This window comes from Ambystoma mexicanum, unplaced genomic scaffold (assembly GCF_040938575.1).
Source record: "Ambystoma mexicanum isolate Mex_15411 unplaced genomic scaffold, UKY_AmexF1_1 Mex_scaf10, whole genome shotgun sequence".
Lineage (NCBI taxonomy): Eukaryota > Metazoa > Chordata > Amphibia > Caudata > Ambystomatidae > Ambystoma > Ambystoma mexicanum.
In genome coordinates, this window is record NW_027182325.1 from 3585001 (window position 1) to 3610000 (window position 25000).

General features: G+C 46.8%; 40 non-coding genes and 41 pseudogenes across 40 annotated transcripts in view; all 81 read left to right on the forward strand.

Annotated features, from left to right (window-relative positions):
* Positions 1 to 70: 70 nt before the first annotated feature.
* On the forward strand, positions 71 to 179 carry LOC138544586 (5S ribosomal RNA; annotated as a pseudogene).
* A 464-nt stretch (positions 180 to 643) lies between these two features.
* On the forward strand, positions 644 to 762 carry LOC138551293 (5S ribosomal RNA). Its single transcript, XR_011295019.1, has one exon. It is a non-coding gene; the product is annotated as a 5S ribosomal RNA (ribosomal RNA).
* Positions 763 to 868: 106 nt separating this feature from the next.
* Positions 869 to 977, forward strand: LOC138543170 (5S ribosomal RNA; annotated as a pseudogene).
* A 105-nt stretch (positions 978 to 1082) lies between these two features.
* On the forward strand, positions 1083 to 1191 carry LOC138545509 (5S ribosomal RNA; annotated as a pseudogene).
* Positions 1192 to 1655: 464 nt separating this feature from the next.
* Positions 1656 to 1764, forward strand: LOC138543179 (5S ribosomal RNA; annotated as a pseudogene).
* A 105-nt stretch (positions 1765 to 1869) lies between these two features.
* Positions 1870 to 1978, forward strand: LOC138542753 (5S ribosomal RNA; annotated as a pseudogene).
* Positions 1979 to 2084: 106 nt separating this feature from the next.
* LOC138545411 (5S ribosomal RNA) lies at positions 2085 to 2203 on the forward strand. Its single transcript, XR_011290815.1, has one exon. It is a non-coding gene; the product is annotated as a 5S ribosomal RNA (ribosomal RNA).
* Positions 2204 to 2309: 106 nt separating this feature from the next.
* LOC138537908 (5S ribosomal RNA) lies at positions 2310 to 2428 on the forward strand. Its single transcript, XR_011286027.1, has one exon. It is a non-coding gene; the product is annotated as a 5S ribosomal RNA (ribosomal RNA).
* Positions 2429 to 2534: 106 nt separating this feature from the next.
* On the forward strand, positions 2535 to 2643 carry LOC138543979 (5S ribosomal RNA; annotated as a pseudogene).
* Positions 2644 to 2749: 106 nt separating this feature from the next.
* Positions 2750 to 2858, forward strand: LOC138542681 (5S ribosomal RNA; annotated as a pseudogene).
* A 106-nt stretch (positions 2859 to 2964) lies between these two features.
* On the forward strand, positions 2965 to 3073 carry LOC138543175 (5S ribosomal RNA; annotated as a pseudogene).
* Positions 3074 to 3179: 106 nt separating this feature from the next.
* LOC138550695 (5S ribosomal RNA) lies at positions 3180 to 3298 on the forward strand. The gene has a single exon (XR_011294443.1). It is a non-coding gene; the product is annotated as a 5S ribosomal RNA (ribosomal RNA).
* A 106-nt stretch (positions 3299 to 3404) lies between these two features.
* Positions 3405 to 3523, forward strand: LOC138539154 (5S ribosomal RNA). The gene has a single exon (XR_011287231.1). It is a non-coding gene; the product is annotated as a 5S ribosomal RNA (ribosomal RNA).
* Positions 3524 to 3629: 106 nt separating this feature from the next.
* On the forward strand, positions 3630 to 3748 carry LOC138545424 (5S ribosomal RNA). Its single transcript, XR_011290818.1, has one exon. It is a non-coding gene; the product is annotated as a 5S ribosomal RNA (ribosomal RNA).
* A 106-nt stretch (positions 3749 to 3854) lies between these two features.
* LOC138550696 (5S ribosomal RNA) lies at positions 3855 to 3973 on the forward strand. The gene has a single exon (XR_011294444.1). It is a non-coding gene; the product is annotated as a 5S ribosomal RNA (ribosomal RNA).
* A 106-nt stretch (positions 3974 to 4079) lies between these two features.
* Positions 4080 to 4198, forward strand: LOC138548385 (5S ribosomal RNA). The gene has a single exon (XR_011292189.1). It is a non-coding gene; the product is annotated as a 5S ribosomal RNA (ribosomal RNA).
* Positions 4199 to 4304: 106 nt separating this feature from the next.
* LOC138545392 (5S ribosomal RNA) lies at positions 4305 to 4413 on the forward strand (annotated as a pseudogene).
* Positions 4414 to 4876: 463 nt separating this feature from the next.
* On the forward strand, positions 4877 to 4985 carry LOC138542921 (5S ribosomal RNA; annotated as a pseudogene).
* A 105-nt stretch (positions 4986 to 5090) lies between these two features.
* On the forward strand, positions 5091 to 5199 carry LOC138546613 (5S ribosomal RNA; annotated as a pseudogene).
* Positions 5200 to 5663: 464 nt separating this feature from the next.
* LOC138550964 (5S ribosomal RNA) lies at positions 5664 to 5782 on the forward strand. Its single transcript, XR_011294704.1, has one exon. It is a non-coding gene; the product is annotated as a 5S ribosomal RNA (ribosomal RNA).
* Positions 5783 to 5888: 106 nt separating this feature from the next.
* Positions 5889 to 5997, forward strand: LOC138546929 (5S ribosomal RNA; annotated as a pseudogene).
* Positions 5998 to 6450: 453 nt separating this feature from the next.
* LOC138539208 (5S ribosomal RNA) lies at positions 6451 to 6569 on the forward strand. The gene has a single exon (XR_011287283.1). It is a non-coding gene; the product is annotated as a 5S ribosomal RNA (ribosomal RNA).
* Positions 6570 to 6675: 106 nt separating this feature from the next.
* LOC138536906 (5S ribosomal RNA) lies at positions 6676 to 6794 on the forward strand. Its single transcript, XR_011285063.1, has one exon. It is a non-coding gene; the product is annotated as a 5S ribosomal RNA (ribosomal RNA).
* Positions 6795 to 6899: 105 nt separating this feature from the next.
* On the forward strand, positions 6900 to 7008 carry LOC138545510 (5S ribosomal RNA; annotated as a pseudogene).
* A 464-nt stretch (positions 7009 to 7472) lies between these two features.
* On the forward strand, positions 7473 to 7581 carry LOC138542903 (5S ribosomal RNA; annotated as a pseudogene).
* A 105-nt stretch (positions 7582 to 7686) lies between these two features.
* On the forward strand, positions 7687 to 7795 carry LOC138544587 (5S ribosomal RNA; annotated as a pseudogene).
* Positions 7796 to 8259: 464 nt separating this feature from the next.
* Positions 8260 to 8378, forward strand: LOC138551294 (5S ribosomal RNA). The gene has a single exon (XR_011295020.1). It is a non-coding gene; the product is annotated as a 5S ribosomal RNA (ribosomal RNA).
* A 106-nt stretch (positions 8379 to 8484) lies between these two features.
* LOC138545570 (5S ribosomal RNA) lies at positions 8485 to 8593 on the forward strand (annotated as a pseudogene).
* A 105-nt stretch (positions 8594 to 8698) lies between these two features.
* On the forward strand, positions 8699 to 8807 carry LOC138545511 (5S ribosomal RNA; annotated as a pseudogene).
* Positions 8808 to 9271: 464 nt separating this feature from the next.
* On the forward strand, positions 9272 to 9380 carry LOC138543180 (5S ribosomal RNA; annotated as a pseudogene).
* Positions 9381 to 9485: 105 nt separating this feature from the next.
* LOC138542754 (5S ribosomal RNA) lies at positions 9486 to 9594 on the forward strand (annotated as a pseudogene).
* A 106-nt stretch (positions 9595 to 9700) lies between these two features.
* LOC138545436 (5S ribosomal RNA) lies at positions 9701 to 9819 on the forward strand. The gene has a single exon (XR_011290819.1). It is a non-coding gene; the product is annotated as a 5S ribosomal RNA (ribosomal RNA).
* A 106-nt stretch (positions 9820 to 9925) lies between these two features.
* LOC138537909 (5S ribosomal RNA) lies at positions 9926 to 10044 on the forward strand. The gene has a single exon (XR_011286028.1). It is a non-coding gene; the product is annotated as a 5S ribosomal RNA (ribosomal RNA).
* Positions 10045 to 10150: 106 nt separating this feature from the next.
* Positions 10151 to 10259, forward strand: LOC138543980 (5S ribosomal RNA; annotated as a pseudogene).
* Positions 10260 to 10365: 106 nt separating this feature from the next.
* Positions 10366 to 10474, forward strand: LOC138542683 (5S ribosomal RNA; annotated as a pseudogene).
* Positions 10475 to 10580: 106 nt separating this feature from the next.
* Positions 10581 to 10689, forward strand: LOC138543177 (5S ribosomal RNA; annotated as a pseudogene).
* Positions 10690 to 10795: 106 nt separating this feature from the next.
* On the forward strand, positions 10796 to 10914 carry LOC138550697 (5S ribosomal RNA). The gene has a single exon (XR_011294445.1). It is a non-coding gene; the product is annotated as a 5S ribosomal RNA (ribosomal RNA).
* A 106-nt stretch (positions 10915 to 11020) lies between these two features.
* LOC138539155 (5S ribosomal RNA) lies at positions 11021 to 11139 on the forward strand. Its single transcript, XR_011287232.1, has one exon. It is a non-coding gene; the product is annotated as a 5S ribosomal RNA (ribosomal RNA).
* A 106-nt stretch (positions 11140 to 11245) lies between these two features.
* On the forward strand, positions 11246 to 11364 carry LOC138545448 (5S ribosomal RNA). Its single transcript, XR_011290820.1, has one exon. It is a non-coding gene; the product is annotated as a 5S ribosomal RNA (ribosomal RNA).
* A 106-nt stretch (positions 11365 to 11470) lies between these two features.
* Positions 11471 to 11589, forward strand: LOC138550698 (5S ribosomal RNA). Its single transcript, XR_011294446.1, has one exon. It is a non-coding gene; the product is annotated as a 5S ribosomal RNA (ribosomal RNA).
* Positions 11590 to 11695: 106 nt separating this feature from the next.
* LOC138548386 (5S ribosomal RNA) lies at positions 11696 to 11814 on the forward strand. Its single transcript, XR_011292190.1, has one exon. It is a non-coding gene; the product is annotated as a 5S ribosomal RNA (ribosomal RNA).
* A 106-nt stretch (positions 11815 to 11920) lies between these two features.
* Positions 11921 to 12029, forward strand: LOC138543717 (5S ribosomal RNA; annotated as a pseudogene).
* A 463-nt stretch (positions 12030 to 12492) lies between these two features.
* On the forward strand, positions 12493 to 12601 carry LOC138542755 (5S ribosomal RNA; annotated as a pseudogene).
* A 105-nt stretch (positions 12602 to 12706) lies between these two features.
* On the forward strand, positions 12707 to 12815 carry LOC138546878 (5S ribosomal RNA; annotated as a pseudogene).
* Positions 12816 to 13269: 454 nt separating this feature from the next.
* On the forward strand, positions 13270 to 13388 carry LOC138539217 (5S ribosomal RNA). Its single transcript, XR_011287292.1, has one exon. It is a non-coding gene; the product is annotated as a 5S ribosomal RNA (ribosomal RNA).
* A 106-nt stretch (positions 13389 to 13494) lies between these two features.
* On the forward strand, positions 13495 to 13603 carry LOC138546930 (5S ribosomal RNA; annotated as a pseudogene).
* A 453-nt stretch (positions 13604 to 14056) lies between these two features.
* LOC138543182 (5S ribosomal RNA) lies at positions 14057 to 14165 on the forward strand (annotated as a pseudogene).
* A 105-nt stretch (positions 14166 to 14270) lies between these two features.
* Positions 14271 to 14379, forward strand: LOC138542756 (5S ribosomal RNA; annotated as a pseudogene).
* Positions 14380 to 14485: 106 nt separating this feature from the next.
* LOC138545460 (5S ribosomal RNA) lies at positions 14486 to 14604 on the forward strand. The gene has a single exon (XR_011290821.1). It is a non-coding gene; the product is annotated as a 5S ribosomal RNA (ribosomal RNA).
* A 106-nt stretch (positions 14605 to 14710) lies between these two features.
* On the forward strand, positions 14711 to 14829 carry LOC138537910 (5S ribosomal RNA). Its single transcript, XR_011286029.1, has one exon. It is a non-coding gene; the product is annotated as a 5S ribosomal RNA (ribosomal RNA).
* Positions 14830 to 14935: 106 nt separating this feature from the next.
* On the forward strand, positions 14936 to 15044 carry LOC138543981 (5S ribosomal RNA; annotated as a pseudogene).
* A 106-nt stretch (positions 15045 to 15150) lies between these two features.
* LOC138542684 (5S ribosomal RNA) lies at positions 15151 to 15259 on the forward strand (annotated as a pseudogene).
* Positions 15260 to 15365: 106 nt separating this feature from the next.
* Positions 15366 to 15474, forward strand: LOC138543178 (5S ribosomal RNA; annotated as a pseudogene).
* A 106-nt stretch (positions 15475 to 15580) lies between these two features.
* On the forward strand, positions 15581 to 15699 carry LOC138541077 (5S ribosomal RNA). The gene has a single exon (XR_011289093.1). It is a non-coding gene; the product is annotated as a 5S ribosomal RNA (ribosomal RNA).
* A 106-nt stretch (positions 15700 to 15805) lies between these two features.
* LOC138539156 (5S ribosomal RNA) lies at positions 15806 to 15924 on the forward strand. The gene has a single exon (XR_011287233.1). It is a non-coding gene; the product is annotated as a 5S ribosomal RNA (ribosomal RNA).
* Positions 15925 to 16030: 106 nt separating this feature from the next.
* LOC138545471 (5S ribosomal RNA) lies at positions 16031 to 16149 on the forward strand. Its single transcript, XR_011290822.1, has one exon. It is a non-coding gene; the product is annotated as a 5S ribosomal RNA (ribosomal RNA).
* A 106-nt stretch (positions 16150 to 16255) lies between these two features.
* On the forward strand, positions 16256 to 16374 carry LOC138550699 (5S ribosomal RNA). The gene has a single exon (XR_011294447.1). It is a non-coding gene; the product is annotated as a 5S ribosomal RNA (ribosomal RNA).
* Positions 16375 to 16480: 106 nt separating this feature from the next.
* Positions 16481 to 16599, forward strand: LOC138548387 (5S ribosomal RNA). Its single transcript, XR_011292191.1, has one exon. It is a non-coding gene; the product is annotated as a 5S ribosomal RNA (ribosomal RNA).
* A 657-nt stretch (positions 16600 to 17256) lies between these two features.
* On the forward strand, positions 17257 to 17375 carry LOC138549328 (5S ribosomal RNA). The gene has a single exon (XR_011293110.1). It is a non-coding gene; the product is annotated as a 5S ribosomal RNA (ribosomal RNA).
* Positions 17376 to 17481: 106 nt separating this feature from the next.
* Positions 17482 to 17600, forward strand: LOC138537348 (5S ribosomal RNA). Its single transcript, XR_011285487.1, has one exon. It is a non-coding gene; the product is annotated as a 5S ribosomal RNA (ribosomal RNA).
* Positions 17601 to 17706: 106 nt separating this feature from the next.
* LOC138536917 (5S ribosomal RNA) lies at positions 17707 to 17825 on the forward strand. The gene has a single exon (XR_011285074.1). It is a non-coding gene; the product is annotated as a 5S ribosomal RNA (ribosomal RNA).
* A 105-nt stretch (positions 17826 to 17930) lies between these two features.
* Positions 17931 to 18039, forward strand: LOC138547032 (5S ribosomal RNA; annotated as a pseudogene).
* A 464-nt stretch (positions 18040 to 18503) lies between these two features.
* On the forward strand, positions 18504 to 18612 carry LOC138542904 (5S ribosomal RNA; annotated as a pseudogene).
* A 105-nt stretch (positions 18613 to 18717) lies between these two features.
* LOC138546953 (5S ribosomal RNA) lies at positions 18718 to 18826 on the forward strand (annotated as a pseudogene).
* A 464-nt stretch (positions 18827 to 19290) lies between these two features.
* On the forward strand, positions 19291 to 19409 carry LOC138541666 (5S ribosomal RNA). Its single transcript, XR_011289668.1, has one exon. It is a non-coding gene; the product is annotated as a 5S ribosomal RNA (ribosomal RNA).
* Positions 19410 to 19515: 106 nt separating this feature from the next.
* On the forward strand, positions 19516 to 19624 carry LOC138543718 (5S ribosomal RNA; annotated as a pseudogene).
* A 463-nt stretch (positions 19625 to 20087) lies between these two features.
* Positions 20088 to 20206, forward strand: LOC138540501 (5S ribosomal RNA). Its single transcript, XR_011288546.1, has one exon. It is a non-coding gene; the product is annotated as a 5S ribosomal RNA (ribosomal RNA).
* Positions 20207 to 20312: 106 nt separating this feature from the next.
* Positions 20313 to 20431, forward strand: LOC138545483 (5S ribosomal RNA). The gene has a single exon (XR_011290823.1). It is a non-coding gene; the product is annotated as a 5S ribosomal RNA (ribosomal RNA).
* A 106-nt stretch (positions 20432 to 20537) lies between these two features.
* Positions 20538 to 20656, forward strand: LOC138536928 (5S ribosomal RNA). Its single transcript, XR_011285085.1, has one exon. It is a non-coding gene; the product is annotated as a 5S ribosomal RNA (ribosomal RNA).
* Positions 20657 to 20761: 105 nt separating this feature from the next.
* Positions 20762 to 20870, forward strand: LOC138546963 (5S ribosomal RNA; annotated as a pseudogene).
* Positions 20871 to 21324: 454 nt separating this feature from the next.
* On the forward strand, positions 21325 to 21443 carry LOC138538177 (5S ribosomal RNA). The gene has a single exon (XR_011286287.1). It is a non-coding gene; the product is annotated as a 5S ribosomal RNA (ribosomal RNA).
* A 106-nt stretch (positions 21444 to 21549) lies between these two features.
* Positions 21550 to 21658, forward strand: LOC138543719 (5S ribosomal RNA; annotated as a pseudogene).
* Positions 21659 to 22111: 453 nt separating this feature from the next.
* LOC138543064 (5S ribosomal RNA) lies at positions 22112 to 22220 on the forward strand (annotated as a pseudogene).
* Positions 22221 to 22325: 105 nt separating this feature from the next.
* LOC138545439 (5S ribosomal RNA) lies at positions 22326 to 22434 on the forward strand (annotated as a pseudogene).
* Positions 22435 to 22898: 464 nt separating this feature from the next.
* Positions 22899 to 23017, forward strand: LOC138540473 (5S ribosomal RNA). The gene has a single exon (XR_011288520.1). It is a non-coding gene; the product is annotated as a 5S ribosomal RNA (ribosomal RNA).
* Positions 23018 to 23123: 106 nt separating this feature from the next.
* LOC138544782 (5S ribosomal RNA) lies at positions 23124 to 23232 on the forward strand (annotated as a pseudogene).
* Positions 23233 to 23695: 463 nt separating this feature from the next.
* On the forward strand, positions 23696 to 23814 carry LOC138540503 (5S ribosomal RNA). Its single transcript, XR_011288547.1, has one exon. It is a non-coding gene; the product is annotated as a 5S ribosomal RNA (ribosomal RNA).
* Positions 23815 to 23920: 106 nt separating this feature from the next.
* Positions 23921 to 24039, forward strand: LOC138537952 (5S ribosomal RNA). The gene has a single exon (XR_011286070.1). It is a non-coding gene; the product is annotated as a 5S ribosomal RNA (ribosomal RNA).
* Positions 24040 to 24145: 106 nt separating this feature from the next.
* Positions 24146 to 24264, forward strand: LOC138536940 (5S ribosomal RNA). The gene has a single exon (XR_011285096.1). It is a non-coding gene; the product is annotated as a 5S ribosomal RNA (ribosomal RNA).
* A 105-nt stretch (positions 24265 to 24369) lies between these two features.
* On the forward strand, positions 24370 to 24478 carry LOC138546964 (5S ribosomal RNA; annotated as a pseudogene).
* A 454-nt stretch (positions 24479 to 24932) lies between these two features.
* The window catches only part of LOC138549329 (5S ribosomal RNA), a 119-nt gene continuing 51 nt past the window's right edge, over positions 24933 to 25000 (forward strand). Inside the window, exon 1 of the ribosomal RNA XR_011293111.1 lies at positions 24933 to 25000. This exon is cut by the window's right edge and continues 51 nt beyond it. This is a non-coding gene — a ribosomal RNA (5S ribosomal RNA).

Genomic DNA, 25000 nt, shown 5'->3' on the forward strand with positions numbered 1-25000 from the left:
ACAATTGCCTTTCAAAACTGCAAGGTCTAGCCGACTAGATGCTTAAAAGTACAAACTCAATAGGCCCAGAGCCTACGGCCACACCACACTGAATGCGCCCGATCTCAGAAGCTAAGCAGAGTCGGGCCTAGTTAGTACCTGGATGGGAGACTTCCTGGGAATACCAGGTGCTGTAGGCTTTTTTTGTGCTCCATGATTAGTAATTGCGCAACTTCTCAATTATTTTTCAAATTTGGTATGTTTCCAAAATAATTGTATCCCGTTTTATAGCGGAAATGTTGGACAACATCATGAGGGCTGGAGCTACCTTTTTACATAGAATTAGCATACAGGTAGTGTGTTCATGGGTAATAAATCGACTTTCACATGTAATGCAGTACAGAGAATATTGAGTCCTTCAAGAGGCATGAAAGAAAACCATTATTGTGTTGATTGTTCTCTCCACCTCCCTGCAACAGACACAGGATGGATGAATTAAAGTTATCCTACCAGACATAGGAGTCCTGAATGGGCCCACCAGTCTTATATATCTCGCCTGATCGAGCCTGATCGAGCGATGAGCGTGGTATCATGTTGCAAGTGGCTGCATGGCTTAGCTTACTAAATGCAAATGCATAAGAGTAATATTCTTAGCATTCCTAGAGCCTACGGCCACACCACACTGAATGCACCCGATCTCGTCTGATCTCGGAAGTTAAGCAGTGTTAGGCCTAGTTAGTACCTGGATGGGAGACTGCCTGGGAATACCAGGTGCTGTAGGCTTTTTTGTGCTCCAAGTTCAGGAAGTGAGCCCTTTCTCAATTGCCTTTCAAAACTGCAAGGTCTAGCCGACTAGATGCTTAAAAGTACAAAACTCACTAGGCCCAGAGCCTACGGCCACACCACACTGAATGCGTCTGATCTCGGAAGCTAAGCAGTGTCGGGCCTAGTTAGTACCTGGATGGGAGACCACCTGGGAATACCAGGTGCTGTAGGCTTTTTTGTGCTCCAAGTTCAGGAAGTGAGCCATTTCACAATTGCCTTTCAAAACTGCAAGGTCTAGCCGACTAGATGCTTAAAAGTACAAACTCACTAGGCCCAGAGCCTACGGCCACACCACACTGAATGCGCCCGATCTCGGAAGCTAAGCAGGGTCGGCCCTAGTTAGTACCTGGATGGGAGACTGCCTGGGAATACCAGGTGCTGTAGGCTTTTTTTGTGCTCCATGATTAGTAATTGCGCAACTTCTCAATTATTTTTCAAATTTGGTATGTTTCCAAAATAATTGTATCCCGTTTTATAGCGGAAATGTTGGACAACATCATGAGGGCTGGAGCTACCTTTTTACATAGAATTAGCATACAGGTAGTGTGTTCATGGGTAATAAATCGACTTTCACATGTAATGCAGTACAGAGAATATTGAGTCGTTCAAGAGGCATGAAAGAAAACCATTATTGTGTTGATTGTTCTCTCCACCTCCCTGCAACAGACACAGGATGGATGAATTAAAGTTATCCTACCAGACATAGGAGTCCTGAATGGGCCCACCAGTCTTATATATCTCGCCTGATCGAGCCTGATCGAGCGATGAGCGTGGTATCATGTTGCAAGTGGCTGCATGGCTTAGCTTACTAAATGCAAATGCATAAGAGTAATATTCTTAGCATTCCTAGAGCCTACGGCCACACCACACTGAATGCACCCGATCTTGGAAGTTAAGCAGTGTTAGGCCTTGTTAGTACCTGGATGGGAGACCGCCTGGGAATACCAGGTGCTGTAGGCTTTTTTGTGCTCCAAGTTCAGGAAGTGAGCCATTTCACAATTGCCTTTCAAAACTGCAAGGTCTAGCCGACTAGATGCTTAAAAGTACAAACTCACTGGGCCCAGAGCCTACGGCCACACCACACTGAATGCACCCGATCTCGGAAGTTAAGCAGTGTTAGGCCTTGTTAGTACCTGGATGGGAGACCGCCTGGGAATACCAGGTGCTGTAGGCTTTTTTGTGCTCCAAGTTCAGGAAGTGAGCCATTTCACAATTGCCTTTCAAAACTGCAAGGTCTAGCCGACTAGATGCTTAAAAGTACAAAACTCACTAGGCCCAGAGCCTACGGCCACACCACACTGAATGCGCCTGATCTCGTCTGATCTCAGAAGCTAAGCAGTGTCGGGCCTAGTTAGTACCTGGATGGGAGACCGCCTGGGAATACCAGGTGCTGTAGGCTTTTTTGTACTCCAAGTTCAGGAAGTGAGCCATTTCTCAATTGCCTTTCAAAACTGCAAGGTCTAGCCGACTAGATGCTTAAAAGTACAAAACTCACAAGGCCCAGAGCCTACGGCCACACCACACTGAATGCGTCCGATCTCGTCTGATCTCGGAAGCTAAGCAGTGTCGGGCCTCGTTAGTACTTGGATGGGAGACCGCCTGGGAATACCAGGTGCTGTAGGCTTTTTTGTGCTCCAAGTTCAGGAAGTGAGCCATTTCTCAATTGCCTTTCAAAACTGCAAGGTCTAGCTGACTAGATGCTTAAAAGTACAAAACTCACTAGGCCCAGAGCCTACGGCCACACCACACTGATTGCGTCTGATCTCGGAAGCTAAGCAGTGTCGGGCCTAGTTAGTACCTGGATGGGAGACCACCTGGGAATACCAGGTGCTGTAGGCTTTTTTGTGCTCCAAGTTCAGGAAGTGAGCCATTTCACAATTGCCTTTCAAAACTGCAAGGTCTAGCCGACTAGATGCTTAAAAGTACAAAACTCACTAAGCCCAGAGCCTACGGCCACACCACACTGAATGCGCCTGATCTCAGAAGCTAAGCAGTGTCGGGCCTAGTTAGTACCTGGATGGGAGACCGCCTGGGAATACCAGGTGCTGTAGGCTTTTTTGTGCTCCAAGTTCAGGAAGTGAGCCATTTCACAATTGCCTTTCAAAACTGCAAGGTCTAGCCGACTAGATGCTTAAAAGTACAAAACTCACTAGGCCCAGAGCCTACGGCCACACCACACTGAATGCGCCTGATCTCGGAAGCTAAGCAGGGTCGGGCCTAGTTAGTACCTGGATGGGAGACCGCCTGGGAATACCAGGTGCTGTAGGCTTTTTTGTACTCCAAGTTCAGGAAGTGAGCCATTTCTCAATTGCCTTTCAAAACTGCAAGGTCTAGCCGACTAGATGCTTAAAAGTACAAAACTCACAAGGCCCAGAGCCTACGGCCACACCACACTGAATGCGCCCGATCTCGTCTGATCTCGGAAGCTAAGCAGTGTCGGGCCTCGTTAGTACCTGGATGGGAGACCGCCTGGGAATACCAGGTGCTGTAGGCTTTTTTGTGCTCCAAGTTCAGGAAGTGAGCCATTTCTCAATTGCCTTTCAAAACTGCAAGGTCTAGCTGACTAGATGCTTAAAAGTACAAAACTCACTAGGCCCAGAGCCTACGGCCACACCACACTGATTGCGCCCGATCTCGTCTGATCTCGGAAGCTAAGCAGTGTCAGGCCTAGTTAGTACCTGGATGGGAGACCACCTGGGAATACCAGGTGCTGTAGGCTTTTTTGTGCTCCAAGTTCAGGAAGTGAGCCATTTCACAATTGCCTTTCAAAACTGCAAGGTCTAGCCGACTAGATGCTTAAAAGTACAAAACTCACTAGGCCCAGAGCCTACGGCCACACCACACTGAATGCGCCTGATCTCGTCTGATCTCAGAAGCTAAGCAGTGTCGGGCCTAGTTAGTACCTGGATGGGAGACCGCCTGGGAATACCAGGTGCTGTAGGCTTTTTTGTACTCCAAGTTCAGGAAGTGAGCCATTTCTCAATTGCCTTTCAAAACTGCAAGGTCTAGCTGACTAGATGCTTAAAAGTACAAAACTCACAAGGCCCAGAGCCTACGGCCACACCACACTGAATGCGCCCGATCTCGTCTGATCTCGGAAGCTAAGCAGTGTCGGGCCTCGTTAGTACCTGGATGGGAGACCGCCTGGGAATACCAGGTGCTGTAGGCTTTTTTGTGCTCCAAGTTCAGGAAGTGAGCCATTTCTCAATTGCCTTTCAAAACTGCAAGGTCTAGCTGACTAGATGCTTAAAAGTACAAAACTCACTAGGCCCAGAGCCTACGGCCACACCACACTGATTGCGCCCGATCTCGTCTGATCTCGGAAGCTAAGCAGTGTCGGGCCTAGTTAGTACCTGGATGGGAGACCACCTGGGAATACCAGGTGCTGTAGGCTTTTTTGTGCTCCAAGTTCAGGAAGTGAGCCATTTCACAATTGCCTTTCAAAACTGCAAGGTCTAGCCGACTAGATGCTTAAAAGTACAAAACTCACTAGGCCCAGAGCCTACGGCCACACCACACTGAATGCGCCCGATCTCGGAAGCTAAGCAGGGTCAGGCCTAGTTAGTACCTGGATGGGAGACTGCCTGGGAATACCAGGTGCTGTAGGCTTTTTTGTGCTCCATGATTAGTAATTGCGCAACTTCTCAATTATTTTTCAAATTTGGTATGTTTCCAAAATAATTGTATCCCGTTTTATAGCGGAAATGTTGGACAACATCATGAGGGCTGGAGCTACCTTTTTACATAGAATTAGCATACAGGTAGTGTGTTCATGGGTAATAAATCGACTTTCACATGTAATGCAGTACAGAGAATATTGAGTCCTTCAAGAGGCATGAAAGAAAACCATTATTGTGTTGATTGTTCTCTCCACCTCCCTGCAACAGACACAGGATGGATGAATTAAAGTTATCCTACCAGACATAGGAGTCCTGAATGGGCCCACCAGTCTTATATATCTCGCCTGATCGAGCCTGATCGAGCGATGAGCGTGGTATCATGTTGCAAGTGGCTGCATGGCTTAGCTTACTAAATGCAAATGCATAAGAGTAATATTCTTAGCATTCCTAGAGCCTACGGCCACACCACACTGAATGCACCCGATCTCGGAAGTTAAACAGTGTTAGGCCTTGTTAGTACCTGGATGGGAGACCGCCTGGGAATACCAGGTGCTGTAGGCTTTTTTGTGCTCCAAGTTCAGGAAGTGAGCCATTTCACAATTGCCTTTCAAAACTGCAAGGTCTAGCCGACTAGATGCTTAAAAGTACAAACTCACTAGGCCCAGAGCCTACGGCCACACCGCACTGAATGCGCTCGATCTCAGAAGCTAAGCAGAGTCGGGCCTAGTTAGTACCTGGATGGGAGACTGCCTGGGAATACCAGGTGCTGTAGGCTTTTTTTGTGCTCCATGATTAGTAATTGCGCAACTTCTCAATTATTTTTCAAATTTGGTATGTTTCCAAAATAATTGTATCCCGTTTTATAGCGGAAATGTTGGACAACATCATGAGGGCTGGAGCTACCTTTTTACATAGAATTAGCATACAGGTAGTGTGTTCATGGGTAATAAATCGACTTTCACATGTAATGCAGTACAGAGAATATTGAGTCCTTCAAGAGGCATGAAAGAAAACCATTATTGTGTTGATTGTTCTCTCCACCTCCCTGCAACAGACACAGGATGGATGAATTAAAGTTATCCTACCAGACATAGGAGTCCTGAATGGGCCCACCAGTCTTATATATCTCGCCTGATCGAGCCTGATCGAGCGATGAGCGTGGTATCATGTTGCAAGTGGCTGCATGGCTTAGCTTACTAAATGCAAATGCATAAGAGTAATATTCTTAGCATTCCTAGAGCCTATGGCCACACCACACTGAATGCACCCGATCTCGTCTGATCTCGGAAGTTAAGCAGTGTCAGGCCTAGTTAGTACCTGGATGGGAGACCGCCTGGGAATACCAGGTGCTGTAGGCTTTTTTGTGCTCCAAGTTCAGGAAGTGAGCCATTTCACAATTGCCTTTCAAAACTGCAAGGTCTAGCCGACTAGATGCTTAAAAGTACAAAACTCACTAGGCCCAGAGCCTACGGCCACACCACACTGAATGCGCACGATCTCGGAAGCTAAGCAGGGTCAGGCCTAGTTAGTACCTGGATGGGAGACTGCCTGGGAATACCAGGTGCTGTAGGCTTTTTTGTGCTCCATGATTAGTAATTGCGCAACTTCTCAATTATTTTTCAAATTTGGTATGTTTCCAAAATAATTGTATCCCGTTTTATAGCGGAAATGTTGGACAACATCATGAGGGCTGGAGCTACCTTTTTACATAGAATTAGCATACAGGTAGTGTGTTCATGGGTAATAAATCGACTTTCACATGTAATGCAGTACAGAGAATATTGAGTCCTTCAAGAGGCATGAAAGAAAACCATTATTGTGTTGATTGTTCTCTCCACCTCCCTGCAACAGACACAGGATGGATGAATTAAAGTTATCCTACCAGACATAGGAGTCCTGAATGGGCCCACCAGTCTTATATATCTCGCCTGATCGAGCGATGAGCGTGGTATCATGTTGCAAGTGGCTGCATGGCTTAGCTTACTAAATGCAAATGCATAAGAGTAATATTCTTAGCATTCCTAGAGCCTACGGCCACACCACACTGAATGCACCCGATCTCGTCTGATCTCGGAAGTTAAGCAGTGTTAGGCCTAGTTAGTACCTGGATGGGAGACCGCCTGGGAATACCATGTGCTGTAGGCTTTTTTGTGCTCCAAGTTCAGGAAGTGAGCCCTTTCTCAATTGCCTTTCAAAACTGCAAGGTCTAGCCGACTAGATGCTTAAAAGTACAAAACTCACTAGGCCCAGAGCCTACGGCCACACCACACTGAATGCGCCCGATCTCGTCTGATCTCGGAAGCTAAGCAGTGTCGGGCCTAGTTAGTACCTGGATGGGAGACCACCTGGGAATACCAGGTGCTGTAGGCTTTTTTGTGCTCCAAGTTCAGGAAGTGAGCCATTTCACAATTGCCTTTCAAAACTGCAAGGTCTAGCCGACTAGATGCTTAAAAGTACAAACTCATTAGGCCCAGAGCCTACGGCCACACCACACTGAATGCGCCCGATCTCGGAAGCTAAGCAGGGTCGGCCCTAGTTAGTACCTGGATGGGAGACTGCCTGGGAATACCAGGTGCTGTAGGCTTTTTTTGTGCTCCATGATTAGTAATTGCGCAACTTCTCAATTATTTTTCAAATTTGGTATGTTTCCAAAATAATTGTATCCCGTTTTATAGCGGAAATGTTGGACAACATCATGAGGGCTGGAGCTACCTTTTTACATAGAATTAGCATACAGGTAGTGTGTTCATGGGTAATAAATCGACTTTCACATGTAATGCAGTACAGAGAATATTGAGTCGTTCAAGAGGCATGAAAGAAAACCATTATTGTGTTGATTGTTCTCTCCACCTCCCTGCAACAGACACAGGATGGATGAATTAAAGTTATCCTACCAGACATAGGAGTCCTGAATGGGCCCACCAGTCTTATATATCTCGCCTGATCGAGCCTGATCGAGCGATGAGCGTGGTATCATGTTGCAAGTGGCTGCATGGCTTAGCTTACTAAATGCAAATGCATAAGAGTAATATTCTTAGCATTCCTAGAGCCTACGGCCACACCACACTGAATGCACCCGATCTCGGAAGTTAAGCAGTGTTAGGCCTCGTTAGTACCTGGATGGGAGACCGCCTGGGAATACCAGGTGCTGTAGGCTTTTTTGTGCTCCAAGTTCAGGAAGTGAGCCATTTCACAATTGCCTTTCAAAACTGCAAGGTCTAGCCGACTAGATGCTTAAAAGTACAAACTCAATAGGCCCAGAGCCTACGGCCACACCACACTGAATGCGCCCGATCTCAGAAGCTAAGCAGAGTCGGGCCTAGTTAGTACCTGGATGGGAGACTTCCTGGGAATACCAGGTGCTGTAGGCTTTTTTTGTGCTCCATGATTAGTAATTGCGCAACTTCTCAATTATTTTTCAAATTTGGTATGTTTCCAAAATAATTGTATCCCGTTTTATAGCGGAAATGTTGGACAACATCATGAGGGCTGGAGCTACCTTTTTACATAGAATTAGCATACAGGTAGTGTGTTCATGGGTAATAAATCGACTTTCACATGTAATGCAGTACAGAGAATATTGAGTCCTTCAAGAGGCATGAAAGAAAACCATTATTGTGTTGATTGTTCTCTCCACCTCCCTGCAACAGACACAGGATGGATGAATTAAAGTTATCCTACCAGACATAGGAGTCCTGAATGGGCCCACCAGTCTTATATATCTCGCCTGATCGAGCCTGATCGAGCGATGAGCGTGGTATCATGTTGCAAGTGGCTGCATGGCTTAGCTTACTAAATGCAAATGCATAAGAGTAATATTCTTAGCATTCCTAGAGCCTACGGCCACACCACACTGAATGCACCCGATCTCGTCTGATCTCGGAAGTTAAGCAGTGTTAGGCCTAGTTAGTACCTGGATGGGAGACTGCCTGGGAATACCAGGTGCTGTAGGCTTTTTTGTGCTCCAAGTTCAGGAAGTGAGCCCTTTCTCAATTGCCTTTCAAAACTGCAAGGTCTAGCCGACTAGATGCTTAAAAGTACAAAACTCACTAGGCCCAGAGCCTACGGCCACACCACACTGAATGCGTCTGATCTCGGAAGCTAAGCAGTGTCGTGCCTAGTTAGTACCTGGATGGGAGACCACCTGGGAATACCAGGTGCTGTAGGCTTTTTTGTGCTCCAAGTTCAGGAAGTGAGCCATTTCACAATTGCCTTTCAAAACTGCAAGGTCTAGCCGACTAGATGCTTAAAAGTACAAACTCACTAGGCCCAGAGCCTACGGCCACACCACACTGAATGCGCCCGATCTCGGAAGCTAAGCAGGGTCGGCCCTAGTTAGTACCTGGATGGGAGACTGCCTGGGAATACCAGGTGCTGTAGGCTTTTTTTGTGCTCCATGATTAGTAATTGCGCAACTTCTCAATTATTTTTCAAATTTGGTATGTTTCCAAAATAATTGTATCCCGTTTTATAGCGGAAATGTTGGACAACATCATGAGGGCTGGAGCTACCTTTTTACATAGAATTAGCATACAGGTAGTGTGTTCATGGGTAATAAATCGACTTTCACATGTAATGCAGTACAGAGAATATTGAGTCGTTCAAGAGGCATGAAAGAAAACCATTATTGTGTTGATTGTTCTCTCCACCTCCCTGCAACAGACACAGGATGGATGAATTAAAGTTATCCTACCAGACATAGGAGTCCTGAATGGGCCCACCAGTCTTATATATCTCGCCTGATCGAGCCTGATCGAGCGATGAGCGTGGTATCATGTTGCAAGTGGCTGCATGGCTTAGCTTACTAAATGCAAATGCATAAGAGTAATATTCTTAGCATTCCTAGAGCCTACGGCCACACCACACTGAATGCACCCGATCTTGGAAGTTAAGCAGTGTTAGGCCTTGTTAGTACCTGGATGGGAGACCGCCTGGGAATACCAGGTGCTGTAGGCTTTTTTGTGCTCCAAGTTCAGGAAGTGAGCCATTTCACAATTGCCTTTCAAAACTGCAAGGTCTAGCCGACTAGATGCTTAAAAGTACAAACTCACTGGGCCCAGAGCCTACGGCCACACCACACTGAATGCACCCGATCTCGGAAGTTAAGCAGTGTTAGGCCTTGTTAGTACCTGGATGGGAGACCGCCTGGGAATACCAGGTGCTGTAGGCTTTTTTGTGCTCCAAGTTCAGGAAGTGAGCCATTTCACAATTGCCTTTCAAAACTGCAAGGTCTAGCCGACTAGATGCTTAAAAGTACAAAACTCACTAGGCCCAGAGCCTACGGCCACACCACACTGAATGCGCCTGATCTCGTCTGATCTCAGAAGCTAAGCAGTGTCGGGCCTAGTTAGTACCTGGATGGGAGACCGCCTGGGAATACCAGGTGCTGTAGGCTTTTTTGTACTCCAAGTTCAGGAAGTGAGCCATTTCTCAATTGCCTTTCAAAACTGCAAGGTCTAGCCGACTAGATGCTTAAAAGTACAAAACTCACAAGGCCCAGAGCCTACGGCCACACCACACTGAATGCGTCCGATCTCGTCTGATCTCGGAAGCTAAGCAGTGTCGGGCCTCGTTAGTACTTGGATGGGAGACCGCCTGGGAATACCAGGTGCTGTAGGCTTTTTTGTGCTCCAAGTTCAGGAAGTGAGCCATTTCTCAATTGCCTTTCAAAACTGCAAGGTCTAGCTGACTAGATGCTTAAAAGTACAAAACTCACTAGGCCCAGAGCCTACGGCCACACCACACTGATTGCGTCTGATCTCGGAAGCTAAGCAGTGTCGGGCCTAGTTAGTACCTGGATGGGAGACCACCTGGGAATACCAGGTGCTGTAGGCTTTTTTGTGCTCCAAGTTCAGGAAGTGAGCCATTTCACAATTGCCTTTCAAAACTGCAAGGTCTAGCCGACTAGATGCTTAAAAGTACAAAACTCACTAAGCCCAGAGCCTACGGCCACACCACACTGAATGCGCCTGATCTCAGAAGCTAAGCAGTGTCGGGCCTAGTTAGTACCTGGATGGGAGACCGCCTGGGAATACCAGGTGCTGTAGGCTTTTTTGTGCTCCAAGTTCAGGAAGTGAGCCATTTCACAATTGCCTTTCAAAACTGCAAGGTCTAGCCGACTAGATGCTTAAAAGTACAAAACTCACTAGGCCCAGAGCCTACGGCCACACCACACTGAATGCGCCTGATCTCGGAAGCTAAGCAGGGTCGGGCCTAGTTAGTACCTGGATGGGAGACCGCCTGGGAATACCAGGTGCTGTAGGCTTTTTTGTACTCCAAGTTCAGGAAGTGAGCCATTTCTCAATTGCCTTTCAAAACTGCAAGGTCTAGCCGACTAGATGCTTAAAAGTACAAAACTCACAAGGCCCAGAGCCTACGGCCACACCACACTGAATGCGCCCGATCTCGTCTGATCTCGGAAGCTAAGCAGTGTCGGGCCTCGTTAGTACCTGGATGGGAGACCGCCTGGGAATACCAGGTGCTGTAGGCTTTTTTGTGCTCCAAGTTCAGGAAGTGAGCCATTTCTCAATTGCCTTTCAAAACTGCAAGGTCTAGCTGACTAGATGCTTAAAAGTACAAAACTCACTAGGCCCAGAGCCTACGGCCACACCACACTGATTGCGCCCGATCTCGTCTGATCTCGGAAGCTAAGCAGTGTCAGGCCTAGTTAGTACCTGGATGGGAGACCACCTGGGAATACCAGGTGCTGTAGGCTTTTTTGTGCTCCAAGTTCAGGAAGTGAGCCATTTCACAATTGCCTTTCAAAACTGCAAGGTCTAGCCGACTAGATGCTTAAAAGTACAAAACTCACTAGGCCCAGAGCCTACGGCCACACCACACTGAATGCGCCTGATCTCGTCTGATCTCAGAAGCTAAGCAGTGTCGGGCCTAGTTAGTACCTGGATGGGAGACCGCCTGGGAATACCAGGTGCTGTAGGCTTTTTTGTACTCCAAGTTCAGGAAGTGAGCCATTTCTCAATTGCCTTTCAAAACTGCAAGGTCTAGCTGACTAGATGCTTAAAAGTACAAAACTCACAAGGCCCAGAGCCTACGGCCACACCACACTGAATGCGCCCGATCTCGTCTGATCTCGGAAGCTAAGCAGTGTCGGGCCTCGTTAGTACCTGGATGGGAGACCGCCTGGGAATACCAGGTGCTGTAGGCTTTTTTGTGCTCCAAGTTCAGGAAGTGAGCCATTTCTCAATTGCCTTTCAAAACTGCAAGGTCTAGCTGACTAGATGCTTAAAAGTACAAAACTCACTAGGCCCAGAGCCTACGGCCACACCACACTGATTGCGCCCGATCTCGTCTGATCTCGGAAGCTAAGCAGTGTCGGGCCTAGTTAGTACCTGGATGGGAGACCACCTGGGAATACCAGGTGCTGTAGGCTTTTTTGTGCTCCAAGTTCAGGAAGTGAGCCCTTTCACAATTGCCTTTCAAAACTGCAAGGTCTAGCCGACTAGATGCTTAAAAGTACAAAACTCACTAGGCCCAGAGCCTACGGCCACACCACACTGAATGCGCCCGATCTCGGAAGCTAAGCAGGGTCGGGCCTAGTTAGTACCTGGATGGGAGACTGCCTGGGAATACCAGGTGCTGTAGGCTTTTTTGTGCTCCATGATTAGTAATTGCGCAACTTCTCAATTATTTTTCAAATTTGGTATGTTTCCAAAATAATTGTATCCCGTTTTATAGCGGAAATGTTGGACAACATCATGAGGGCTGGAGCTACCTTTTTACATAGAATTAGCATACAGGTAGTGTGTTCATGGGTAATAAATCGACTTTCACATGTAATGCAGTACAGAGAATATTGAGTCCTTCAAGAGGCATGAAAGAAAACCATTATTGTGTTGATTGTTCTCTCCACCTCCCTGCAACAGACACAGGATGGATGAATTAAAGTTATCCTACCAGACATAGGAGTCCTGAATGGGCCCACCAGTCTTATATATCTCGCCTGATCGAGCCTGATCGAGCGATGAGCGTGGTATCATGTTGCAAGTGGCTGCATGGCTTAGCTTACTAAATGCAAATGCATAAGAGTAATATTCTTAGCATTCCTAGAGCCTACGGCCACACCACACTGAATGCACCCGATCTCGGAAGTTAAGCAGTGTTAGGCCTTGTTAGTACCTGGATGGGAGACCGCCTGGGAATACCAGGTGCTGTAGGCTTTTTTGTGCTCCAAGTTCAGGAAGTGAGCCATTTCACAATTGCCTTTCAAAACTGCAAGGTCTAGCCGACTAGATGCTTAAAAGTACAAACTCACTAGGCCCAGAGCCTACGGCCACACCGCACTGAATGCGCCCGATCTCAGAGGCTAAGCAGAGTCGGGCCTAGTTAGTACCTGGATGGGAGACTGCCTGGGAATACCAGGTGCTGTAGGCTTTTTTTGTGCTCCATGATTAGTAATTGCGCAACTTCTCAATTATTTTTCAAATTTGGTATGTTTCCAAAATAATTGTATCCCGTTTTATAGCGGAAATGTTGGACAACATCATGAGGGCTGGAGCTACCTTTTTACATAGAATTAGCATACAGGTAGTGTGTTCATGGGTAATAAATCGACTTTCACATGTAATGCAGTACAGAGAATATTGAGTCCTTCAAGAGGCATGAAAGAAAACCATTATTGTGTTGATTGTTCTCTCCACCTCCCTGCAACAGACACAGGATGGATGAATTAAAGTTATCCTACCAGACATAGGAGTCCTGAATGGGCCCACCAGTCTTATATATCTCGCCTGATCGAGCGATGAGCGTGGTATCATGTTGCAAGTGGCTGCATGGCTTAGCTTACTAAATGCAAATGCATAAGAGTAATATTCTTAGCATTCCTAGAGCCTACGGCCACACCACACTGAATGCACCCGATCTCGTCTGATCTCGGAAGTTAAGCAGTGTCAGGCCTAGTTAGTACCTGGATGGGAGACCGCCTGGGAATACCAGGTGCTGTAGGGTTTTTTGTGCTCCAAGTTCAGGAAGTGAGCCATTTCACAATTGCCTTTCAAAACTGCAAGGTCTAGCCGACTAGATGCTTAAAAGTACAAAACTCACTAGGCCCAGAGCCTACGGCCACACCACACTGAATGCGCACGATCTCGGAAGCTAAGCAGGGTCAGGCCTAGTTAGTACCTGGATGGGAGACTGCCTGGGAATACCAGGTGCTGTAGGCTTTTTTGTGCTCCATGATTAGTAATTGCGCAACTTCTCAATTATTTTTCAAATTTGGTATGTTTCCAAAATAATTGTATCCCGTTTTATAGCGGAAATGTTGGACAACATCATGAGGGCTGGAGCTACCTTTTTACATAGAATTAGCATACAGGTAGTGTGTTCATGGGTAATAAATCGACTTTCACATGTAATGCAGTACAGAGAATATTGAGTCCTTCAAGAGGCATGAAAGAAAACCATTATTGTGTTGATTGTTCTCTCCACCTCCCTGCAACAGACACAGGATGGATGAATTAAAGTTATCCTACCAGACATAGGAGTCCTGAATGGGCCCACCAGTCTTATATATCTCGCCTGATCGAGCGATGAGCGTGGTATCATGTTGCAAGTGGCTGCATGGCTTAGCTTACTAAATGCAAATGCATAAGAGTAATATTCTTAGCATTCCTAGAGCCTACGGCCACACCACACTGAATGCACCCGATCTTGGAAGTTAAGCAGTGTTAGGCCTTGTTAGTACCTGGATGGGAGACCGCCTGGGAATACCAGGTGCTGTAGGCTTTTTTGTGCTCCAAGTTCAGGAAGTGAGCCATTTCACAATTGCCTTTCAAAACTGCAAGGTCTAGCCGACTAGATGCTTAAAAGTACAAACTCACTGGGCCCAGAGCCTACGGCCACACCACACTGAATGCACCCGATCTCGGAAGTTAAGCAGTGTTAGGCCTTGTTAGTACCTGGATGGGAGACCGCCTGGGAATACCAGGTGCTGTAGGCTTTTTTGTGCTCCAAGTTCAGGAAGTGAGCCATTTCACAATTGCCTTTCAAAACTGCAAGGTCTAGCCGACTAGATGCTTAAAAGTACAAAACTCACTAGGCCCAGAGCCTACGGCCACACCACACTGAATGCGCCTGATCTCGTCTGATCTCAGAAGCTAAGCAGTGTCGGGCCTAGTTAGTACCTGGATGGGAGACCGCCTGGGAATACCAGGTGCTGTAGGCTTTTTTGTACTCCAAGTTCAGGAAGTGAGCCATTTCTCAATTGCCTTTCAAAACTGCAAGGTCTAGCCGACTAGATGCTTAAAAGTACAAAACTCACAAGGTCCAGAGCCTACGGCCACACCACACTGAATGCGTCCGATCTCGTCTGATCTCGGAAGCTAAGCAGTGTCGGGCCTCGTTAGTACTTGGATGGGAGACCGCCTGGGAATACCAGGTGCTGTAGGCTTTTTTGTGCTCCAAGTTCAGGAAGTGAGCCATTTCTCAATTGCCTTTCAAAACTGCAAGGTCTAGCTGACTAGATGCTTAAAAGTACAAAACTCACTAGGCCCAGAGCCTACGGCCACACCACACTGATTGCGTCTGATCTCGGAAGCTAAGCAGTGTCGGGCCTAGTTAGTACCTGGATGGGAGACCACCTGGGAATACCAGGTGCTGTAGGCTTTTTTGTGCTCCAAGTTCAGGAAGTGAGCCATTTCACAATTGCCTTTCAAAACTGCAAGGTCTAGCCGACTAGATGCTTAAAAGTACAAAACTCACTAAGCCCAGAGCCTACGGCCACACCACACTGAATGCGCCTGATCTCAGAAGCTAAGCAGTGTCGGGCCTAGTTAGTACCTGGATGGGAGACCGCCTGGGAATACCAGGTGCTGTAGGCTTTTTTGTGCTCCAAGTTCAGGAAGTGAGCCATTTCACAATTGCCTTTCAAAACTGCAAGGTCTAGCCGACTAGATGCTTAAAAGTACAAAACTCACTAGGCCCAGAGCCTACGGCCACACCACACTGAATGCGCCTGATCTCGGAAGCTAAGCAGGGTCGGGCCTAGTTAGTACCTGGATGGGAGACCGCCTGGGAATACCAGGTGCTGTAGGCTTTTTTGTACTCCAAGTTCAGGAAGTGAGCCATTTCTCAATTGCCTTTCAAAACTGCAAGGTCTAGCCGACTAGATGCTTAAAAGTACAAAACTCACAAGGCCCAGAGCCTACGGCCACACCACACTGAATGCGCCCGATCTTGTCTGATCTCGGAAGCTAAGCAGTGTCGGGCCTCGTTAGTACCTGGATGGGAGACCGCCTGGGAATACCAGGTGCTGTAGGCTTTTTTGTGCTCCAAGTTCAGGAAGTGAGCCATTTCTCAATTGCCTTTCAAAACTGCAAGGTCTAGCTGACTAGATGCTTAAAAGTACAAAACTCACTAGGCCCAGAGCCTACGGCCACACCACACTGATTGCGCCCGATCTCGTCTGATCTCGGAAGCTAAGCAGTGTCAGGCCTAGTTAGTACCTGGATGGGAGACCACCTGGGAATACCAGGTGCTGTAGGCTTTTTTGTGCTCCAAGTTCAGGAAGTGAGCCATTTCACAATTGCCTTTCAAAACTGCAAGGTCTAGCCGACTAGATGCTTAAAAGTACAAAACTCACTAGGCCCAGAGCCTACGGCCACACCACACTGAATGCGCCTGATCTCGTCTGATCTCAGAAGCTAAGCAGTGTCGGGCCTAGTTAGTACCTGGATGGGAGACCGCCTGGGAATACCAGGTGCTGTAGGCTTTTTTGTACTCCAAGTTCAGGAAGTGAGCCATTTCTCAATTGCCTTTCAAAACTGCAAGGTCTAGCTGACTAGATGCTTAAAAGTACAAAACTCACAAGGCCCAGAGCCTACGGCCACACCACACTGAATGCGCCCGATCTCGTCTGATCTCGGAAGCTAAGCAGTGTCGGGCCTCGTTAGTACCTGGATGGGAGACCGCCTGGGAATACCAGGTGCTGTAGGCTTTTTTGTGCTCCAAGTTCAGGAAGTGAGCCATTTCTCAATTGCCTTTCAAAACTGCAAGGTCTAGCTGACTAGATGCTTAAAAGTACAAAACTCACTAGGCCCAGAGCCTACGGCCACACCACACTGATTGCGCCCGATCTCGTCTGATCTCGGAAGCTAAGCAGTGTCGGGCCTAGTTAGTACCTGGATGGGAGACCACCTGGGAATACCAGGTGCTGTAGGCTTTTTTGTGCTCCAAGTTCAGGAAGTGAGCCATTTCACAATTGCCTTTCAAAACTGCAAGGTCTAGCCGACTAGATGCTTAAAAGTACAAAACTCACTAGGCCCAGAGCCTACGGCCACACCACACTGAATGCGCCCGATCTCGGAAGCTAAGCAGGGTCGTACCTGGATGGGAGACTGCCTGGGAATACCAGGTGCTGTAGGCTTTTTTGTGCTCCATGATTAGTAATTGCGCAACTTCTCAATTATTCTTCAAATTTGGTATGTTTCCAAAATAATTGTATCCCGTTTTATAGCGGAAATGTTGGACAACATCATGAGGGCTGGAGCTACCTTTTTACATAGAATTAGCATACAGGTAGTGTGTTCATGGGTAATAAATCGACTTTCACATGTAATGCAGTACAGAGAATATTGAGTCCTTCAAGAGGCATGAAAGAAAACCATTATTGTGTTGATTGTTCTCTCCACCTCCCTGCAACAGACACAGGATGGATGAATTAAAGTTATCCTACCAGACATAGGAGTCCTGAATGGGCCCACCAGTCTTATATATCTCGCCTGATCGAGCGATGAGCGTGGTATCATGTTGCAAGTGGCTGCATGGCTTAGCTTACTAAATGCAAATGCATAAGAGTAATATTCTTAGCATTCCTAGAGCCTACGGCCACACCACACTGAATGCACCCGATCTCGTCTGATCTCGGAAGTTAAGCAGTGTCAGGCCTAGTTAGTACCTGGATGGGAGACCGCCTGGGAATACCAGGTGCTGTAGGCTTTTTTGTGCTCCAAGTTCAGGAAGTGAGCCCTTTCTCAATTGCCTTTTAAAACTGCAAGGTCTAGCCGACTAGATGCTTAAAAGTACAAAACTCACTAGGCCCAGAGCCTACGGCCACACCACACTGAATGCGCCTGATCTTGTCTGATCTCAGAAGCTAAGCAGTGTCGGGCCTAGTTAGTACCTGGATGGGAGACCGCCTGGGAATACCAGGTGCTGTAGGCTTTTTTGTACTCCAAGTTCAGGAAGTGAGCCATTTCTCAATTGCCTTTCAAAACTGCAAGGTCTAGCCGACTAGATGCTTAAAAGTACAAAACTCACTAGGCCCAGAGCCTACGGCCACACCACACTGAATGCGCCCGATCTCGTCTGATCTCGGAAGCTAAGCAGTGTCGGGCCTAGTTAGTACCTGGATGGGAGACCACCTGGGAATACCAGGTGCTGTAGGCTTTTTTGTGCTCCAAGTTCAGGAAGTGAGCCATTTCACAATTGCCTTTCAAAACTGCAAGGTCTAGCCGACTAGATGCTTAAAAGTACAAACTCACTAGGCCCAGAGCCTACGGCCACACCACACTGAATGCGCCCAATCTCGGAAGCTAAGCAGGGTCGGCCCTAGTTAGTACCTGGATGGGAGACTGCCTGGGAATACCAGGTGCTGTAGGCTTTTTTTGTGCTCCATGATTAGTAATTGCGCAACTTCTCAATTATTTTTCAAATTTGGTATGTTTCCAAAATAATTGTATCCCGTTTTATAGCGGAAATGTTGGACAACATCATGAGGGCTGGAGCTACCTTTTTACATAGAATTAGCATACAGGTAGTGTGTTCATGGGTAATAAATCGACTTTCACATGTAATGCAGTACAGAGAATATTGAGTCGTTCAAGAGGCATGAAAGAAAACCATTATTGTGTTGATTGTTCTCTCCACCTCCCTGCAACAGACACAGGATGGATGAATTAAAGTTATCCTACCAGACATAGGAGTCCTGAATGGGCCCACCAGTCTTATATATCTCGCCTGATCGAGCCTGATCGAGCGATGAGCGTGGTATCATGTTGCAAGTGGCTGCATGGCTTAGCTTACTAAATGCAAATGCATAAGAGTAATATTCTTAGCATTCCTAGAGCCTACGGCCACACCACACTGAATGCACCCGATCTCGGAAGTTAAGCAGTGTTAGGCCTCGTTAGTACCTGGATGGGAGACCGCCTGGGAATACCAGGTGCTGTAGGCTTTTTTGTGCTCCAAGTTCAGGAAGTGAGCCATTTCACAATTGCCTTTCAAAACTGCAAGGTCTAGCCGACTAGATGCTTAAAAGTACAAACTCACTAGGCCCAGAGCCTACGGCCACACCACACTGAATGCGCCCGATCTCAGAAGCTAAGCAGGGTCAGGCCTAGTTAGTACCTGGATGGGAGACTGCCTGGGAATACCAGGTGCTGTAGGCTTTTTTTGTGCTCCATGATTAGTAATTGCGCAACTGCTCAATTATTTTTCAAATTTGGTATGTTTCCAAAATAATTGTATCCCGTTTTATAGCGGAAATGTTGGACAACATCATGAGGGCTGGAGCTACCTTTTTACATAGAATTAGCATACAGGTAGTGTGTTCATGGGTAATAAATCGACTTTCACATGTAATGCAGTACAGAGAATATTGAGTCCTTCAAGAGGCATGAAAGAAAACCATTATTGTGTTGATTGTTCTCTCCACCTCCCTGCAACAGACACAGGATGGATGAATTAAAGTTATCCTACCAGACATAGGAGTCCTGAATGGGCCCACCAGTCTTATATATCTCGCCTGATCGAGCCTGATCGAGCGATGAGCGTGGTATCATGTTGCAAGTGGCTGCATGGCTTAGCTTACTAAATGCAAATGCATAAGAGTAATATTCTTAGCATTCCTAGAGCCTACGGCCACACCACACTGAATGCACCCGATCTCGTCTGATCTAGGAAGTTAAGCAGTGTCAGGCCTAGTTAGTACCTGGATGGGAGACCGCCTGGGAATACCAGGTGCTGTAGGCTTTTTTGTGCTCCAAGTTCAGGAAGTGAGCCATTTCACAATTGCCTTTCAAAACTGCAAGGTCTAGCCGACTAGATGCTTAAAAGTACAAAACTCACTAGGCCCAGAGCCTACGGCCACACCACACTGAATGCGCCCGATCTCGGAAGCTAAGCAGGGTCGGGCCTAGTTAGTACCTGGATGGGAGACTGCCTGGGAATACCAGGTGCTGTAGGCTTTTTTGTGCTCCATGATTAGTAATTGCGCAACTTCTCAATTATTTTTCAAATTTGGTATGTTTCCAAAATAATTGTATCCCGTTTTATAGCGGAAATGTTGGACAACATCATGAGGGCTGGAGCTACCTTTTTACATAGAATTAGCATACAGGTAGTGTGTTCATGGGTAATAAATCGACTTTCACATGTAATGCAGTACAGAGAATATTGAGTCCTTCAAGAGGCATGAAAGAAAACCATTATTGTGTTGATTGTTCTCTCCACCTCCCTGCAACAGACACAGGATGGATGAATTAAAGTTATCCTACCAGACATAGGAGTCCTGAATGGGCCCACCAGTCTTATATATCTCGCCTGATCGAGCCTGATTGAGCGATGAGCGTGGTATCATGTTGCAAGTGGCTGCATGGCTTAGCCTACTAAATGCAAATGCATAAGAGTAATATTCTTAGCATTCCTAGAGCCTACGGCCACACCACACTGAATGCACCCGATCTCGTCTGATCTCGGAAGTTAAGCAGTATCAGGCCTAGTTAGTACCTGGATGGGAGACCGCCTGGGAATACCAGGTGCTGTAGGCTTTTTTGTGCTCCAAGTTCAGGAAGTGAGCCCTTTCTCAATTGCCTTTTAAAACTGCAAGGTCTAGCCGACTAGATGCTTAAAAGTACAAAACTCACCAGGCCCAGAGCCTACGGCCACACCACACTGAATGCGCCTGATCTCGTCTGATCTCAGAAGCTAAGCAGTGTCGGGCCTAGTTAGTACCTGGATGGGAGACCGCCTGGGAATACCAGGTGCTGTAGGCTTTTTTGTACTCCAAGTTCAGGAAGTGAGCCATTTCTCAATTGCCTTTCAAAACTGCAAGGTCTAGCCGACTAGATGCTTAAAAGTACAAAACTCACTAGGCCCTGAGCCTACGGCCACACCACACTGAATGCGCCCGATCTCGTCTGATCTCGGAAGCTAAGCAGTGTCGGGCCTAGTTAGTACCTGGATGGGAGACCACCTGGGAATACCAGGTGCTGTAGGCTTTTTTGTGCTCCAAGTTCAGGAAGTGAGCCATTTCACAATTGCCTTTCAAAACTGCAAGGTCTAGCCGACTAGATGCTTAAAAGTACAAACTCACTAGGCCCAGAGCCTACGGCCACACCACACTGAATGCGCCCGATCTCAGAAGCTAAGCAGGGTCGGGCCTAGTTAGTACCTGGATGGGAGACTGCCTGGGAATACCAAGTGCTGTAGGCTTTTTTTGTGCTCCATGATTAGTAATTGCGCAACTTCTCAATTATTTTTCAAATTTGGTATGTTTCCAAAATAATTGTATCCCGTTTTATAGCGGAAATGTTGGACAACATCATGAGGGCTGGAGCTACCTTTTTACATAGAATTAGCATACAGGTAGTGTGTTCATGGGTAATAAATCGACTTTCACATGTAATGCAGTACAGAGAATATTGAGTCCTTCAAGAGGCATGAAAGAAAACCATTATTGTGTTGATTGTTCTCTCCACCTCCCTGCAACAGACACAGGATGGATGAATTAAAGTTATCCTACCAGACATAGGAGTCCTGAATGGGCCCACCAGTCTTATATATCTCGCCTGATCGAACGATGAGCGTGGTATCATGTTGCAAGTGGCTGCATGGCTTAGCTTACTAAATGCAAATGCATAAGAGTAATATTCTTAGCATTCCTAGAGCCTACGGCCACACCACACTGAATGCACCCGATCTCATCTGATCTCGGAAGTTAAGCAGTGTCAGGCCTAGTTAGTACCTGGATGGGAGACCGCCTGGGAATACCAGGTGCTGTAGGCTTTTTTGTGCTCCAAGTTCAGGAAGTGAGCCATTTCACAATTGCCTTTCAAAACTGCAAGGTCTAGCCGACTAGATGCTTAAAAGTACAAAACTCACTAGGCCCAGAGCCTACGGCCACACCACACTGAATGCGCCCGATCTCGGAAGCTAAGCAGGGTCGGGCCTAGTTAGTACCTGGATGGGAGACTGCCTGGGAATACCAGGTGCTGTAGGCTTTTTTGTGCTCCATGATTAGTAATTGCGCAACTTCTCAATTATTTTTCAAATTTGGTATGTTTCCAAAATAATTGTATCCCGTTTTATAGCGGAAATGTTGGACAACATCATGAGGGCTGGAGCTACCTTTTTACATAGAATTAGCATACAGGTAGTGTGTTCATGGGTAATAAATCGACTTTCACATGTAATGCAGTACAGAGAATATTGAGTCCTTCAAGAGGCATGAAAGAAAACCATTATTGTGTTGATTGTTCTCTCCACCTCCCTGCAACAGACACAGGATGGATGAATTAAAGTTATCCTACCAGACATAGGAGTCCTGAATGGGCCCACCAGTCTTATATATCGAGCCTGATCGAGCGATGAGCGTGGTATCATGTTGCAAGTGGCTGCATGGCTTAGCTTACTAAATGCAAATGCATAAGAGTAATATTCTTAGCATTCCTAGAGCCTATGGCCACACCACACTGAATGCACCCGATCTCGGAAGTTAAGCAGTGTTAGGCCTCGTTAGTACCTGGATGGGAGACCGCCTGGGAATACCAGGTGCTGTAGGCTTTTTTGTGCTCCAAGTTCAGGAAGTGAGCCATTTCACAATTGCCTTTCAAAACTGCAAGGTCTAGCCGACTAGATGCTTAAAAGTACAAACTCACTAGGCCCAGAGCCTACGGCCACACCACACTGAATGCGCCCGATCTCAGAAGCTAAGCAGGGTCGGGCCTAGTTAGTACCTGGATGGGAGACTGCCTGGGAATACCAGGTGCTGTAGGCTTTTTTTGTGCTCCATGATTAGTAATTGCGCAACTTCTCAATTATTTTTCAAATTTGGTATGTTTCCAAAATAATTGTATCCCGTTTTATAGCGGAAATGTTGGACAACATCATGAGGGCTGGAGCTACCTTTTTACATAGAATTAGCATACAGGTAGTGTGTTCATGGGTAATAAATCGACTTTCACATGTAATGCAGTACAGAGAATATTGAGTCCTTCAAGAGGCATGAAAGAAAACCATTATTGTGTTGATTGTTCTCTCCACCTCCCTGCAACAGACACAGGATGGATGAATTAAAGTTATCCTACCAGACATAGGAGTCCTGAATGGGCCCACCAGTCTTATATATCTCGCCTGATCGAGCCTGATCGAGCGATGAGCGTGGTATCATGTTGCAAGTGGCTGCATGGCTTAGCTTACTAAATGCAAATGCATAAGAGTAATATTCTTAGCATTCCTAGAGCCTACGGCCACACCACACTGAATGCACCCGATCTTGTCTGATCTCGGAAGTTAAGCAGTGTCAGGCCTAGTTAGTACCTGGATGGGAGACCGCCTGGGAATACCAGGTGCTGTAGGCTTTTTTGTGCTCCAAGTTCAGGAAGTGAGCCATTTCACAATTGCCTTTCAAAACTGCAAGGTCTAGCCGACTAGATGCTTAAAAGTACAAAACTCACTAGGCCCAGAGCCTACGGCCACACCACACTGAATGCGCCCGATCTCGGAAGCTAAGCAGGATCGGGCCTAGTTAGTACCTGGATGGGAGACTGCCTGGGAATACCAGGTGCTGTAGGCTTTTTTGTGCTCCATGATTAGTAATTGCGCAACTTCTCAATTATTTTTCAAATTTGGTATGTTTCCAAAATAATTGTATCCCGTTTTATAGCGGAAATGTTGGACAACATCATGAGGGCTGGAGCTACCTTTTTACATAGAATTAGCATACAGGTAGTGTGTTCATGGGTAATAAATCGACTTTCACATGTAATGCAGTACAGAGAATATTGAGTCCTTCAAGAGGCATGAAAGAAAACCATTATTGTGTTGATTGTTCTCTCCACCTCCCTGCAACAGACACAGGATGGATGAATTAAAGTTATCCTACCAGACATAGGAGTCCTGAATGGGCCCACCAGTCTTATATATCTCGCCTGATCGAGCCTGATCGAGCGATGAGCGTGGTATCATGTTGCAAGTGGCTGCATGGCTTAGCTTACTAAATGCAAATGCATAAGAGTAATATTCTTAGCATTCCTAGAGCCTACGGCCACACCACACTGAATGCACCCGATCTCGTCTGATCTCGGAAGTTAAGCAGTATCAGGCCTAGTTAGTACCTGGATGGGAGACCGCCTGGGAATACCAGGTGCTGTAGGCTTTTTTGTGCTCCAAGTTCAGGAAGTGAGCCCTTTCTCAATTGCCTTTTAAAACTGCAAGGTCTAGCCGACTAGATGCTTAAAAGTACAAAACTCACTAGGCCTAGAGCCTACGGCCACACCACACTGAATGCGCCTGATCTCGTCTGATCTCAGAAGCTAAGCAGTGTCGGGCATAGTTAGTACCTGGATGGGAGACCGCCTGGGAATACCAGGTGCTGTAGGCTTTTTTGTACTCCAAGTTCAGGAAGTGAGCCATTTCTCAATTGCCTTTCAAAACTGCAAGGTCTAGCCGACTAGATGCTTAAAAGTACAAAACTCACTAGGCCCTGAGCCTACGGCCACACCACACTGAATGCGCCCGATCTCGTCTGATCTCGGAAGCTAAGCAGTGTCGGGCCTAGTTAGTACCTGGATGGGAGACCACCTGGGAATACCAGGTGCTGTAGGCTTTTTTGTGCTCCAAGTTCAGGAAGTGAGCCATTTCACAATTGCCTTTCAAAACTGCAAGGTCTAGCCGACTAGATGCTTAAAAGTACAAACTCACTAGGCCCAGAGCCTACGGCCACACCACACTGAATGCGCCCGATCTCAGAAGCTAAGCAGGGTCGGGCCTAGTTAGTACCTGGATGGGAGACTGCCTGGGAATACCAAGTGCTGTAGGCTTTTTTTGTGCTCCATGATTAGTAATTGCGCAACTTCTCAATTATTTTTCAAATTTGGTATGTTTCCAAAATAATTGTATCCCGTTTTATAGCGGAAATGTTGGACAACATCATGAGGGCTGGAGCTACCTTTTTACATAGAATTAGCATACAGGTAGTGTGTTCATGGGTAATAAATCGACTTTCACATGTAATGCAGTACAGAGAATATTGAGTCCTTCAAGAGGCATGAAAGAAAACCATTATTGTGTTGATTGTTCTCTCCACCTCCCTGCAACAGACACAGGATGGATGAATTAAAGTTATCCTACCAGACATCGGAGTCCTGAATGGGCCCACCAGTCTTATATATCTCGCCTGATCGAGCGATGAGCGTGGTATCATGTTGCAAGTGGCTGCATGGCTTAGCTTACTAAATGCAAATGCATAAGAGTAATATTCTTAGCATTCCTAGAGCCTACGGCCACACCACACTGAATGCACCCGATCTCGTCTGATCTCGGAAGTTAAGCAGTGTCAGGCC